Source organism: Cetorhinus maximus, chromosome 21 (genome assembly GCF_964194155.1).
Source record: "Cetorhinus maximus chromosome 21, sCetMax3.hap1.1, whole genome shotgun sequence".
In the NCBI taxonomy this organism is placed as follows: Eukaryota; Metazoa; Chordata; class Chondrichthyes; order Lamniformes; family Cetorhinidae; genus Cetorhinus; species Cetorhinus maximus.
This window is the reverse complement of record NC_135899.1, coordinates 8,260,060-8,275,493: the sequence shown is the minus strand read 5'-3', so window position 1 is coordinate 8,275,493 and position 15,434 is coordinate 8,260,060.

Below are 15,434 nucleotides of genomic sequence, written 5' to 3'. Positions count from 1 at the left end.
GTGGGTCAATGTCATCCATTCACCAACTGAACCATTGGAGTCAGTGAGGATGAACCCATTCCCAATGGTTCAATGAGAGAATGAAGAGGCAACAATTCAGTGGCGTTATTCTTCTCTTACATTTTCATTATTTGTCATGTGATCCCATGTGATCGTCTGTTCTTCTCCCTCAAAGTGTGAAAGTGAGAAAGTCTTTTCCCAGAAAATACATTTGAAGAAAGAACATTTATAGATCACACTTCAGCACGTCAGAATGCTGTTACCGGCCATTAAATAATTTTGAAGTGGTTTCACTGTTGTTATGGAAATATGGCAGCTAATTTTACACATAACAAGCTCCAACAAAACAGTAATGAGATAATGAATAGATCATCTGTTTCTGGTAATCTTGGTTGAAATGAAAATACTGGCCAGGCTACCAGGGAGACTCCCCTTCTCTTCTTCAGAGAGTGACTGTGGGATTTTTTTACATCTGCCCAAGAGGGAAGACAGGGCCTCGGGTTAATGTTGCATTGAAAGACGACACCGTAAACAGTACAGCAGCCCCTCAGTACAGTCAAAAGTTTCTGCAGTGGGTCTTCGTGGTAACTGGATGTATAGTCACTCCCTCCTGCCAATCACAGGTCATGTGATGTACTGTGGAGACTCCAACCAATGAGCTCTTAACACGGGCAATCCGCGGGGCGGGGTTTTCTCCGATGAGAGACCTGGTCGAGCGTGAAAATACTAAAAATGTCTCCATAATACAGTTTGCCTGTTTCTAAACAAAACTAGTCTGCTCCGCAGAGTCATCACACTCGGCAACGAGGGTAAATCGACTTCGACTCTGCACCTCGCCCTGTTCCTGTGAGTAAATCGAATTTTAAAAGAATTACTCACCAGCCATGCCATTGTTTGGTAGAATCAATCCATATGAAGCTAATATTGAAGATTGGAGCCAGTATGTTGACAGCCACGAATGTTACTTTGTAGCAAATGAAATAACCACCAAAGAAAAGCGGAAAGCGATCCTCTTCAGTGTAAGCAGCAGAAAAACATGTAACTTCATTAGTAACCTGACAGCCCCAGGAGCGCCCAATTCCAAGTCATATAGTGAATTAACGGACCTTGTGAAAACACACTTCCAGCCAGAGCCATCTGTGACAATGCAGCACTTTAAATTCAATTCAAGTGTTCGGGACCCCGGCAGAGTCTATCGCAACCTGTGTAGCGAACCTCTAGCAGTTAACAGAATACTGCGACCTCGGAGACATTTTAAACGAGATGCTGCTGGACCAATTGGTATGTGGAGTCAAGGAACGACACCATTCAGCGCCGATTGCTTGCCAAGGTCAATACTGATTTTAAATGCTGCTTAGAAATCTCCTTCGCCGTGGAAAGTGCTGCGAGAGACTCGCAGGCTTTGCGACACATGGATAATGGCGCCATACTTCATGTTGGGTAGGAACCTGCAGCCGAGTGTGGCGTGAAAGTCAGACCTGCAGAATTAAAGTGCAATTCAATGGCGGCTGTGAGAAACATTACAAAGCCAAACAGAAACACTTCATCATCAGGTTCAAGCCAAAATTGCTATAGGTGTGGAGGTGACCATGGAGCTGTTACCTGTAAATTCAGAGAGGCAGAATGTCATTACTGTCATAAGAAGGGTCACGGAGTTAGGTAATGCCAGACAAAGTTGAAGCAGTTTGTAAAACAGCAAACAAACATGATAGAAAAAACAGGTAGAGCAAAGGCTGAAACTGCTGCTTCTGACATTTACTTCTTATATAATGTGACTACTGTGAAGACTGAGCCTATTACGGTGACAGTACAAGTGAATGAGAAGCTATTGACAATGGAACTGGATACTGGTGCCTCAACTACGGTGGTAGGAGAGCACACTTTCAGGTTCCTTAATGTAGGAGGACACACTTCCTTCCTTAATGAAGGAAGACAGCCAACAAACTTGGATCAGAAAACTGCCAAATTAAAAAATTACACACGAGAATCTATTCAAGTAAAGGGCATTGGCCCTGTCCCAGTCTCTTACAAGCAACAGACAGCCCAACTGCCTGTAATAATAGTGAAAGGAGAGGGACCCAGTCTTTTAGGTCGGGATTGGTTACAGAAGATCAAACTCGACTGGTCTGAGATATTTCACCTAAAATGTCAGAAATTCGAAGGAAATACAGCATGGTTTCTCAGGATGAAATAGGGATGTTAAAAGGCCTACACGCCAAGATACATGTTGATCCTCAGGCAACACCATGTTTCTTTAATGCCAGGCCTGTGCCTTATACATTGAAAGAAAAGATGTATGAAGAGCTTTGCAGTTTAGAAAAGCTGGGCATCATCAAACCTGTCCAATTCTCGGAGTGGATCACACTCATTGTTCCAGTGGTTAAGTCTGACCACACCATATGCATCAACGGAGACTATAAATTGATTGTAAATAAGGCAGCAAAACTAGATAAGTACCCATTCCAGGGATAGACGGTTTACATGCCAAGCTGCCATGTATGAAATTGGATATGAGCCACGCCTACAAGTAATTAAAATGGATAGCACGTTGAGAGAATACATGACTATTAACCTATATGAGGGTCTCGATCAGTACACTCGCCAACCCTTTGGATTCTGATCAGTATGCACTATTTTCCAGAGAACAATGGAGATTCTTTTGCAAGGACTCCCACGAGTGGTAGTATATTTGGATGATGTTCTCATCACGGGGTTCACCAAGGCTGAACACTTTGTCAACCTGAAGGAGGCGCTAAAAGGTTCATGGAAGCTGGTGTACAGTTAAAGAAGGAAAAGTGCACATTTCAAGCACCAGAAATCACTAATTTAGGTCACAGGATGGACACCACGGGTTTATATCCAGAAGAAGATAAAGTTCAGGTAATAAAAGATGCACCATCACCATCCGATGTAACAGAACTCAAGTCCTTCGTGGGTATGATCAACTATCATAGTCGCTTCTTACCCAACCTGTCAACTGTTTTGGCACCATTACACTCGTTGCTAAAAACGAACCACCGTGGGCCAAGAGGTTCACAACAGGAAGAAACCTTTGTGAAAACAAAGAAATTGCTGCATTTATCATGTTTATTGGTACACTATGACTCATCGAAAGAGCTAGTGTTAACATGTGATGCCTCTCCTTACAGTGTAGGAGTTGTGTTATCACATAAAATGGAAAATGGATCAGAAAGGCCCATTGGCTATGTCTAAAGAGCCCTCTCCCAAGCCGAGAAGGTCATCCTCAGTTAGATGGAGAAGGATTATCAGTCGTATTCAGTGTAAAAACGTTTCACCAGTTGGACGACATTTTTCCATTGTGTCAGACCATAAACATTAACAGGATTATTCAGCAAGGATAATGCCATTCCGCCAAAATGTTGGGTTCTGATGTTATCTGCTTATGAGTATACTTTTATGCACTGTCTGGCCTACACATTGCAAATGCAGATGCACTCAGTCATCTCCCGTTACCAGATAGTATTGTAAATAATCCTGTTCCACAAGAATTAGTGCTGTTTTCGAATTTTTTAGATTCTTGGCCTGTGTGTGCAAAACAAATGAGAAATTGGACAAACAGAGATCCAACATTGTCGAAAGTTAGAGACTTTGTTTTGCAAGGATGGCCAAACCCCTCTGTATCTGAAGAATTAAGGCTATTCCATGTCAGAAACATTGAATTAAGCTGTCAAGATGGAATTGTGTTGTGGGGTTCGAGAGTTGTCATCCCATCACAAGGTAGAGAGTTACTCCTGACAGAGCTCCACAGTGTGCACCCAGGCATTTTAAAGATGAAAATGCTTGCGTGAGGCTATGTATGGTGGCCAGGCATTGACAGTGACATTGAAAGCATGGTCAAGCAATGTCTCCACTGTCAGCAACAACAGAAGTTGCCTCTTTCAGATCCATTGCTTCCGTGGGAGTGACCTGGTTGACCCTGGGTTTGACCACATGTCGATGACGTAGGTCCATTCTTAGCTTCCATGTTCTTGTTAATTGTAGATGCATATTCAAAATGGATGTGTATGAAGTCAAACTGGCAACGTCAAAAGCAACTGTCGAGAAGCTACGTCACTGTTTCAGCATACATGGCCTACATGAAATTGTTGTTTCTGAATATGGTACAGACTTTACCAGCGCCGAGTTTCAGAAATTTATGGATTTGAATTGAATTCAACATATTAAAACAGCCCCTTGGCATCCCTCATCGAATGCTCTAGCCGAGAGGTCAGTACAAACTTTTAAGTCTGGTATGAAAAAATTATTGGAAGGCACTCTGGATTCTCGACTTTCCCGGTTTCTCTTCAGTTATCGTACAATGCCACATTCGTCTAAGGGTTCAACACTGTCGGAGTTGCTAATGAAACGCTGCCTGTGTACACATTTAGACTTGGTGTTTCTGAATTTAGAGGGGAAGGTAGCGCATAACTAGAGTAATCAGAAATTTAACAGCAAAGCTCACACATTCAGTGTAGGTAACATGGTATACGTGCAAAATTTTGGCAGTGGACCCTGCTGGGCTCTGGGAGCCATTGTCTCAGAGACTGGTCTATTATCTTTCCAAGTACAAGTGGGAGGTAGAATCGTCTGTAAGCATGTAGATCATATTCGTTCCAGAGAGACATTCCAGCAATTAACTGATCAACATATGATTAACTTTGAACCATTGATTTCTGAGGTGTGTGATCGACCTAGAACAAACTTCCAGATGTTTCAGACGAGTTGCCAAATCCTGAACTGCCCAGTTCCGATGATGTGCCTCACAGCGCAGCTCCAGATCCTGTCGATCCTGTTTAGGAACCTCCAGTGGCCAGGCTACGTTGCTGTAGCCACATAAGAAGAGCACCTCAGAGACTTGATTTATAATCCCCTGAAAATGTATATATGTTTGTTGGATTGTTTAAATGTTTTTTCTGTGAGGAGTAAATGTAAAAAACTAAAGGGGGGAAATGTGGTAACTGGATGTATTGTCACTTCCTCCTGTCAATCACGGGTCATGTGATGTACTGTGGGGGCTCCGACCAGTGAGCTCTTAGCGTGAGAAATCCACAGGGGCGGGGCTATTTCCGATGAGAGATCTGCTTGAGCGTGTAATAAAGTTTAACTGTTACTTGACAAAACCAGTCTGCTCCATAGAGTCATCATAGACTTGAACTCACAACCTCCATAAAATTCCCACCCCTCACCCCTCCACTATATCCCATACACACACAATCACTCTCACATACACAATCTCTAACATAATTTCTCACACACACAAATACCTGAAAGGGTATGCTTGCCGTGTTCCTCAAATGGTGAACACTCCTCATATGGGTTAGTACCAGAGAAAGTGGCCCTTAAAAGTGGGCATTAATTGCATTAGGAGCAGTTCAGAGAAAATTCATTTGACTGATTCCGAGGGTGAACGGGTTATATGATGAAAGGTTGAGCAGGTTGGGCCTACACCCATTGGGGTTTAGAAGAATGAGATGTGGTTTTATTGAAACATGTAAGATGCTGAGGGAATTTGACAGGGTGGATGCTGAGAGAATGTTTCTTCTCAATGGGGATGGAGTTTAAAAATTAGGGGTCTCCCAGTTAAGGCCGAGATGAGGAGAACATTTTCACTCAGAAGATCATTAGACTGAGGAAATCTCTCGCCCAGAGAGCAGTGGAGGATGGGTCATTGAACATATTCGAGGTTGAGGTCAATAGATTTTTGATTGACAAAGGAGTCAAGGGTTACGGAGCGAGTGGGGTGGGTGGGGGTGGTGGCAGACAGGAAAGTGGGGTTAAAGCCACAATCTGATCAACCAGCGATAATCTTATCAAATGGCGGAGCAGGTCCGAAGGGCCGAATAGCCTGCGCTTGCTCCTAATTCTTGTGTTCTTGTGCCCTTTATTTGTGTGTGTGAGAGATATTGCATGTATATGAATGATTGTGTGTTTATGTGAGAGAGGTTGAATGTGTGAGAGTGATGGGGTGGAATTTTAGCAACAGCGTGTCATGTCCAACATCGTAACAGGAACTGTGCACGACTTCAGTTTTCTCCCTTTTTACCTTTTCCCAGAAGGAAATGATCAAATATGGCAGGTCTGCCCAAACGTGTGGCTGTGAGATGAGATTCTGAGGTTGTGAGCTCTGCAGCAGCAATGACAGCCGTGGAACTGCAACAGAATGTTAAGAGCTATGAGGCCCCTTTAATTTCTTGGTTTATTTTTAAAACAGAGGATGTGGCTTAAATAACCAATGTTTGAGGCATGATATCTGTTCAAAAATAAAGGACTGAAAAGGCAGATTTTTAAATATATGTGAAGATGATATAGTCTGCTCCCCCTCCCCACACTCGCACAGCTCGCACTGAGGGGTCACCACCATTTTCAAGCCTCAAAATGGGGTCACAGTGGGAAAAGGTTTGGGAAGCACTGAACAGTGGGGTGACCAGGTGAACCTGGGTCCAATGCAGGAAGCAATGGCTCGCTCTGATCTGGAAGAGTGAAAGCCAGCGGCACATCTTCAACAGGAATGTCTCATGGGGTCATCCGGAAAGTGTATGTGTCAGTGGACAGCTATGTCAGAAGAGCGACTGTATGATTAGCCTTTGTGCCAAATGGTAATTCAGGCCAAAGCGTATGGAGGTTTGGCTTTTGTGTGTCCTTGGGTGAAATGTTTGAATGACAGGACTGTATGGAGATGCATGTGGGGAAGGGAGGGGGGGGCGGGAGGGAAAGCAGGGGGGTGGGGGTGGGGGGTAGGTGTCACTTGACATGTCACTAACTCTGCATTCTGTCATGCAGCATTAACAAGCCCACAACAGAAGGGAGAGGAGATGGACAGGAGTTGGTGTGCACGACCTTCAGCTCCACACACCAGTGAAGGAGGAGGAGGAGATGATGGCGATCGCTGGCAAGGACGAAGCGAGATCCACAGCAGATGGGGAGGCTGGACCGGCCAGGCATAAGGAAGACAAGGCAACCAACCTGCTGCTGGCAAATGGACACACAGGACACATGTGGTGAAACATTACGCTCTCCAAATGTGATGATGTCTAATATTCTGTTTTGTTTTGTTCCCCATTACAGATCATCATTATTCAAGGACCAGTCAAAACAGGAGCCACAAGGCTGGGGATGGAGCAGCCAGTGCCTCATAGGCAGCAGCGTCATCTTCTTCATCCTCCACCTCCACCAAACTCAGATATATCCACACAGTCCGCCAAGGGGTCACGTGTAGTTTCAGGAGCACAAGCTGGACACTTCCCAGCAGCTGAGGGAGGGTGTAACAGACAGGTTGGAGGACTGCTGGGGACCAGGCTCCTGAGCCCGATGCTGATGACGATCCTCTGGTTGCGGCCACAGAAGCCAGCTGGACATGCAGCAGGGGTCAGGAGAAAATATGGTGGAGATGCCAGGGATTGTGTGCAGCTTTGTGTGGGGTATGGAGGAACACAGCATGAGTTCCACCATGTCCCAGGCATTGAATGTATGGCTTCCTCCATGGAAAGGACAGCGACTGACATGGAGAGGATGGTGACTGTCATGGAGAGGACAGTGATTGTCATGGGGAGGACGGTAACTGTCATGGAGAGGACGGCGACTGTCATGGAGAGGACGGTGACTGTCATGGAGAGTACGGCGACTGTCCTGGAGAGGATGGTGACTGTCATGGGGAGGACAGTGACTGTCATGGAGAGGACGGAGACTGTCATGGAGAGGACGGTGACTGTCATGGAGAGGACGGCGACTGTCATGGAGAGGACGGTGACTGTCATGGAGAGGACGGTGACTGTCATGGAGAGTACGGCGACTGTCCTGGAGAGGATGGTGACTGTCATGGGGAGGACGGTGACTGTCATGGAGAGGACGGAGACTGTCATGGAGAGGACGGTGACTGTCATGGAGAGGACGGCGACTGTCATGGAGAGGACGGAGACTGTCATGTAGAGGACGGTGACTGTCATGGAGAGGACGGCGACTGTCATGGAGAGGACGGTGATTGTCATGGGGAGGATGGTGACTGTCATGGGGAGGACAGTGATTGTCATGGGGTGGGCGGTGACTGTCATGGGGTGGACGATGACTGTCATGGAGAGGACGGTGACTGTCATGGAGAGGACGGCGACTGTCATGGAGAGGATGGTGACTGTCATGGGGAGGACAGTGACTGTCATGGAGAGCCAGGTCAAGCATCCAATATATGTACACTCTAACTTGTATTCCATTCCTCTAGCCATGGGTTCAGTGCAGCAGTGGCTAGAGGAGATGAGGGGGGTGGGAGCCAGGCATCTGGAACTCCCTCCTGGAGCCCCTTCTGCTGAGGGAGACAGCGAGGTGCCATCACACTTTCAGATGAAGGGGGCGCTCGTGCCAGCTGCTCTGGGGCCTTCCTCTCAGGATACTCCTAGAATTAGTGGCATCTTCTCAACCCCTCCAACACTGACCTCAACAGCTCCAGCAGGAGAGGCTGAGGGTGATGCCCCTGCACCACTGTTGGAGATTCCCAATAGGCTGGAGCCTCAAGACCTCATATCTCCACAGGACACCTGCCACGGTGATCCTCGGCAACGGGGCATGACAGTCAGCAGACTGCCTACACCTCAGCTGATGTCAGGGTTGCACCGAGACAGAGCGCCAGGAAAAGAAAAGTCAAAAAAGTGCGAGCATTAATGTAGCAGGGGCGATTAATCCATGTGTATGTCACTTGTAAAAATATACACATTGATTTTCTATTATAGTTTGTAATTATTGAGAATTGTCAGGCCCTATTATAGTGTCAGATATCATGGTCATGGCCCGCCCCATGTTTGGCACAATGTGATGTCTAAAGAGGAGATAGAGACAATGACACTATTCCTGAACGAGATGTGCTGTATTTCTGTGCATTCTTTATTGAATATCCATGGAATTGTTTTTTCTGTGAAGATCATTCTGTGGAACATGACTTAAAATGCAGGCACAGCTGACCCCCTCGCCCCAACGCCCACCCCACCGTCTATCACTCTGAAGGATGTTGGCCCACTTAACACTCAGCAGGTATAAGTGCAATTGCTTTCAAAGCACTTTAAAGATGGTGCTGGATCAGAATAATCACGCTAGGCAGGCTGTTCCATGGATGTTCATGTACCCCTAGGATGTGCTTGGTACCAGTATTCACTACTGAGTGTGTGTGACAGAACTCCACTCCCCATTCTATTCTGGGTGGCAGTGAACACAGGTTTAGAGCTAACTCGGCAAGGGCAGGGCTAGACCTCACCCCCCCATGAAGGTTACGGAATGATAGTCATGAAGGTGCCTTATTGTCGAGTGAACCTTGTGTAGATCAGGTTGCCCCTGGCATCCCTTGCACACCTCTCCATGGCCCTTGTGTCCATGACAGACTCATTTGCATTCATGGCTTCGTCATGCTCTGACAAATCCTTGTAAGCTGAGGAGAGCTGATCTTTGTCATGCTCTTCCCCTTGTAACATGTGTCCACATTGCAGACCCAGGTTGTACAGTGCACAGGAGACCACAAAAATTCATGGCACCCTCTGAGGTGTGTACTGCAGACCCCTCCAGACCAGTCAAGGCAGCAGAAGCACATTTTAAGAAGCCCAATGGTGTGTTCCATGATGGGCATGGTGGAGGCCTGAGCTTGATTATAGCGCTCCTCTGCCTCGTTCTGAGGATGCCTCACTGGTCTCATCAGCCATGTCCATAGGGGATAGCCCTTGTCACAAAGGATCCACCCTTCAATCTTGGCTGGGACTTCAAGAAGCTCTGGGAGCCATGAGTTGGGCAAAATGTGTTGTGAAAGTTTCCTGGGAAATGAACACAGACCTGGATTATTCTTCACCTGAGGTCAGACAGGTAGGCTATTCCTACCACCTGGGTTCAGAGCTCAACTCTAGATATCAATGACCCAAAACTTGAGACTTCGCCCAAAACAACTGCACTTTATGATTTAATTTTTGTTACAGATAGTTCAATAATACCAGTAACTACTCAACTTTAGTTGCTTGGTTTCCCCTAGAAACAGACAGGTCGATCTGCCCTTGTCCATTCTCTGTTCAGATAGCTGACCAGACTGTCCCCATTCCTTGTACGGCTGCAGCAATGGCCTCGAGCTTAACAAACACCATACTCAAATAGGCTTCTGCCTCCCGCCCTGTCATGTTCACACTTTCTGATTTGCTCCTTTCTCTGATTGCAATAGTCCGTGATTGGCTTATTTTCACCTCTGGCAACTCTACCTAGAGCAGGAAGGTCCTGACAGTAAGTTTGGCCAATCTCCTCCTAGATCTGCTTCCTTCAGCACCTCCCCCATCTGTCCCTGGTTCCACCAAGCAAGCAATTTGCCGAATTTCTGCTTATTCAATGATATTCTAAACAAACAGCAATCATCAGTTCCATTACATTAAGACATTACCTTTAGACCTTACTTTGAGTTTTAAGCAAACAACTTTACACGATATTTGTAATAAAATAATCTCACAAACTAGGAAGAAAAAACACTGAGATAAAAACAAAAAGCTAAAAGCCCACCCTCAACTTCACTCTCCCCCCGCCCCCCCACCTTAGACCAGCTTATATTTCACTTTTCTCCTAACTATACTCAGTTCTGCCGAAGGGTCACAAAGACTCGAAATGTTAACTGATTTCTTCTCCACCGATGCTGCCAGACCTGCTGAGTTTTTCCAGGTAATTCTGTTTTTGTTAAGAAAAAACACTGTTGCCTGGCCGTTAACCAGTCACCTTCCTAATCATAGCACAAAACTGCGAACACAGCATAAAGATTATGTTAGCTAATTTGCAGAAGTTAGCCTATGTTAGCCTTATAAATAATGTTAAATAGTAATAATGTTAAATAGTAATTGTAAGCTTAGCTTTTCCCTGTATCCATAAAAAGCTTCCACAATGTAATGGCCCTTTTATTGTATTTGAAATGCGGCAGCTGCCCACACACACCAGCTGGACGTTCATGGAGTGAAACCCTTGACGATTTACAGAGGTAGCTGGCTGTTCCCAGGGAGATTTTATAGCCATGAGTGCAGTTGATGACTGTGCACTCTGGGATATCCTGCAATGATACCAAACGTGGCTGACCTTGCAGCCCGGTCTTTTCATCAGGAGTGAAGTGGGTAGAGTCATTGGCATGACTAAATATGGCGACCATTTCCTTTATGCGCCTATGTGTGGCAGCTTGTGAGATGCCAAATAGGTCACCTTGGAATCTACCGCTGGCATAGAAAGTGCTGCTGTAACCTTGAGGACCACTAGCATGGTGTTCCGACCAAATCCACACGACTGCTAGTCTTGATAAACAATCTGATGACAATCAATAAATAGCTCAGTGACCACTTCCCAGGACATCCTCAGAAATCTCCAGCATCAGCTCTCTGACATCTGCAGATAGTCTGTTCTTGCCCTCGGATGCATTGATGCGCCAATGACTCTCTTTGCCCCCTGGTGCTGCCTGCTGTTGGTCTTGAGGCCTCTGTTGCTTGGCAGCAAGAGCTCTCCTTCTTCACATTCTCTCCTCCTGCTCCCAAGGTTGCAGGAAAATCGGGTGAATGAGGCCCATTGTTATGGCATTAATTACACTGTGTAAAGAGGGCTGACACACATTTGAAAACATGCACTTCCATGGTTCTCACCCATTTAACTCATTTTTAGGGAGTCCGTTAATTGACCAATTTGCACAACGTGACCTCCACCCAATCAAAACGATCCTCCTCCCACTTTAATCATGTTTACATTTAGAGAAGCTACGTTTGACACGAGCCCCTAAACTATGGTGCGTGTGAATTTTAAGTGCCGGTCCTGTACCTGCTACCATCCTCCTTTCACCTTCATATTTCACCCTCTCACCATTGGTCCACCCAACATAACCTTTCATCTTCCCTCTGTTACCCTTAAACCTCCCCCATTACCTGAGACCCAATACCATTCCCTGCACATTCTAATTCTCCCCACTCTGCCTAAACCCATGACCATCCCAGTACCCAATCTGACCCTGAACCTTCCATTTTCCTCCTCAATGTATCTGTCCGCTACCTTGACCCACCCCATGAGACTTTCAAATACCCAACCCTGACTCAGGACCTGCCCCCATACTGAATACAACTACCCCCATTTTACTGTGACTGTTCCCTCCATCCTCCAGCACCTTCAGTTCAACCCACAGGACCCCAACATTAACAGCACCAACCCCACCCTTTACATCCATCATCCATCTTACCATCCCTCCCTCCCCTCCTGACAGGATCACCACACCCAGGACAGTAGGCCTTTCTTTCCATCTCACCTCCCTGCATCCAAATACCACCCTGTCTCTACACTCTCCCTTCACTCCACCTCACCTCCCTGCACCCAAACACCACCCTCAGTCCACCCTCCCTTCCGTCTACCTCACCTTCATGGCCCGAACAGCATTCACTGTCCACTCGCCCTCCCCTCCGCATCATGTCCCTGCACCCTAACATCAACCTTTCAACACTACTGCTTTGTGTCATAGAGTTCAACATGGAAACCTGCTTACCTTCCTGACAACTGCACAAAGCCAACTGGTCTACGCCTCCTTTAAACAATTGTGAACCGGGTGCCACGAGATTCTCTTGTTCAGCCAACTTTATCCCGAGCGTAGGGCTTTATTAAAACATATTTCAAGCTAAAGAGTATTCATAACTTAGAAATGAATTACATGTATGAACCTGTCACAGACCAGCATAACACTTGACATGCTGCAAACACACCACATGACTTTATCTCTGCCATCAGGAAATTGAAATTTCGCATCCCTCGTTATTAAGTCACGCCACATTTCCTGTTTTTGTGGGTTCCACAAATTCTCCCCCAATCTCTTTTACACACACACACAATTTCTATCTCACAAACACAAAATCACTTGCACATTCAATCTCTCTGGCACAGAATCACACAAACACAATCACATTCCCAAACACACGCAATCTCTCTGACACACATGCAGCCTCTCACATACAAGCTCTCTTACACACACACACAGGTAATTTCTCTTACACACACAATCACTCTCACATACATGATTTCACACGCACAGGCAATCACACTCACACCTACACACAATCTCTCACCCTCACACACAGTCTCTCCCACACACAGTCTATCCCATACACTATCTTCCACATACACATCCATTCACTCATACTCATTCTCTCTCATACATGTGTGAGGGAATCAATGTTCTTAAGTTCAATTCGCATTTTTTGAGGCAGGTCCTAACTGAAACAGAAACTGAACTGAAAAGGAACAGAAAGGGAAACAGAACAGGTAAATACAGAAAGAAACTGATCCTCCCAGTTTCCAAGGACAAAAACTAACTTTCAGGATTATTCTCAGTGCCACCTGCTGGTGAGCATAGGAATAGGAGGATTGAGCCATTGAACACGTGACTAGACAACTTTGGTATCGGAGGGAAGGCAGCAGATTCTGATGCCTTGGGACCGCTTCTAGGGTAGGTGGAACCGGTAGAAGATGGAAGGACTGCATCATAACAGAGCCAGGGCTAATATCCTCACAAGATTTGCTAGTGCCGTTGGTGAGGGTTTAAACTAGATTGGCAGGGGCATGGGAACCTCAGAGGGAGTTCAGATTGGAGAGGAGCAAAACTGCTAACAGGGAGTAGAAAAGTAGTAAGTGAAATTAGTAGACAGACAAAGCAAAAGCAAGCATCAAATAGGATCAGAATGTAGAATAATGTTAAAAATTCAGAATTAAAGGCACTCTATCTGAATGCACACTGCATTTGCAACAAAGTTGATGATTTGAAGGCACAAACTGAGATAAATGGGCATGAATTAATTGCCATTACAGAGGTGTGGCTACAGGGTAACCAAGATTGGGAACTAAATATCCAAGAATATTTGTCATTTAGGAAGGATAGGCAAAAAAGAAAAGGAGGTGGGGTAGTGCTCCTAATAAGTGATGAGATTAGTACATTAGTAAGAGAGCATCTTAAATCATAGGATCAAGATGTAGAATCAGTTTGGATGGAGCTAAGGAACAACTAGGGCCGAAAACATTGGTGGGAGGGTTTATAGGCCACCAAACTGTAGTGGTAAAGAAACAACTCGGAAGGGCTATTTTAATTTCGTATTATGTAATGAGAAAAGGCGAATGAATAATCTTTCTGTAAAGGAGCCTTTGGGTAACAATGACCATCATATGATAGAATTTCACATTAAGTTTAAATGTGATATAGTTCACTCTGAAACTAGGGTCTTAAATCTGAACAAGGGAAATTATGAAGGTATGAGGGAGAAGTTGGCTATGGTGGATTGGGAAAATACACAAAGATTTGATGGTAGACAGGCAATGGCCAGGATTTAAAGATGTACTACATGATCTACAAAAGATATACATTCCTCTAAGGAACAAACACGAAATGGGAAACATGAATCAACAGTGGTTAACAAAAGAAGTTGAAGATTGCATTAGATCAAAGGAAGTGGCTTATAAGGTTACCAGAATAATTGGTAAACCCAACGATTGGGAATAATTTAGAACCCAGCAAAGGAGAGCCAAGAAACTGATAAAGGGAAAAGAGAATATGAATGCAAGCTTGCAAGTAACAGAAACGCAGGCCGTAAAAACTTCTTTAGGTGCACGAAGAAGAAAAGATTAGCAAGGACAAATGTGGGTTCATTACAGGTGGAGACAAGAGAATTTATATTGGAGGCCAGGGAAATGGCAGAGAAACTAAACAGTTACTTTGTGTCTGTCTTCACAGAAGAAGATACAGAAAATCTCCCAGAAATTCTAGGCAACCAAGGGACTTGTGAAACTGAGGAACTGAAAAAAACTCGTATGAGTAAAGAGATGGTAATTGAAAACTTAACTGGATTGAAGGTTGATTAATACCCTCGACCAGATGAGCTTCATCCCAGAGTGTTGAAGGTGGCTAGATAGCGAATGCATTGGTGGTTATCTTTCAAAACTCTATGGATTCTGGAAAGGCTCCTGTAGACTAGAAAGTAGCAAGTGTAACCCCACCATTGAAGAGGGGAGGGAGAGGGAGAATGGAGAACTACAGACCTGTGAGTGTGACTTCAGTAGTAGGGAAAATGTTAGAATCCATTATTAAGGTTGTGATAATTTAGAAAGTAATGGTAAAATTGGGCAGAGTCGACATGGATTTATGAAAGGGGAATCATGTTTGACCAACCTGTTGGGAGTTTTTTTTGAGGGTCTCACTTGTAAAATAGATAAAGGAGAACCAGTGGATGTGGTATATTTGGATTTTCAGGAGATTCTTGATAAGGTCCCACATAGGAGGGTAGTAAAGAAAATTCGAGGGCATGGGACTGGGTGTAAGTTTTCTGGAGGCTAATAGATTTCTGGAGACTAATGACATCAAGGGATATGGAGATACTGCAGGAAAGTGGCGTTGAAATAGATGATCAGCCATGGTCTAACTGAATAACAGAACAAGC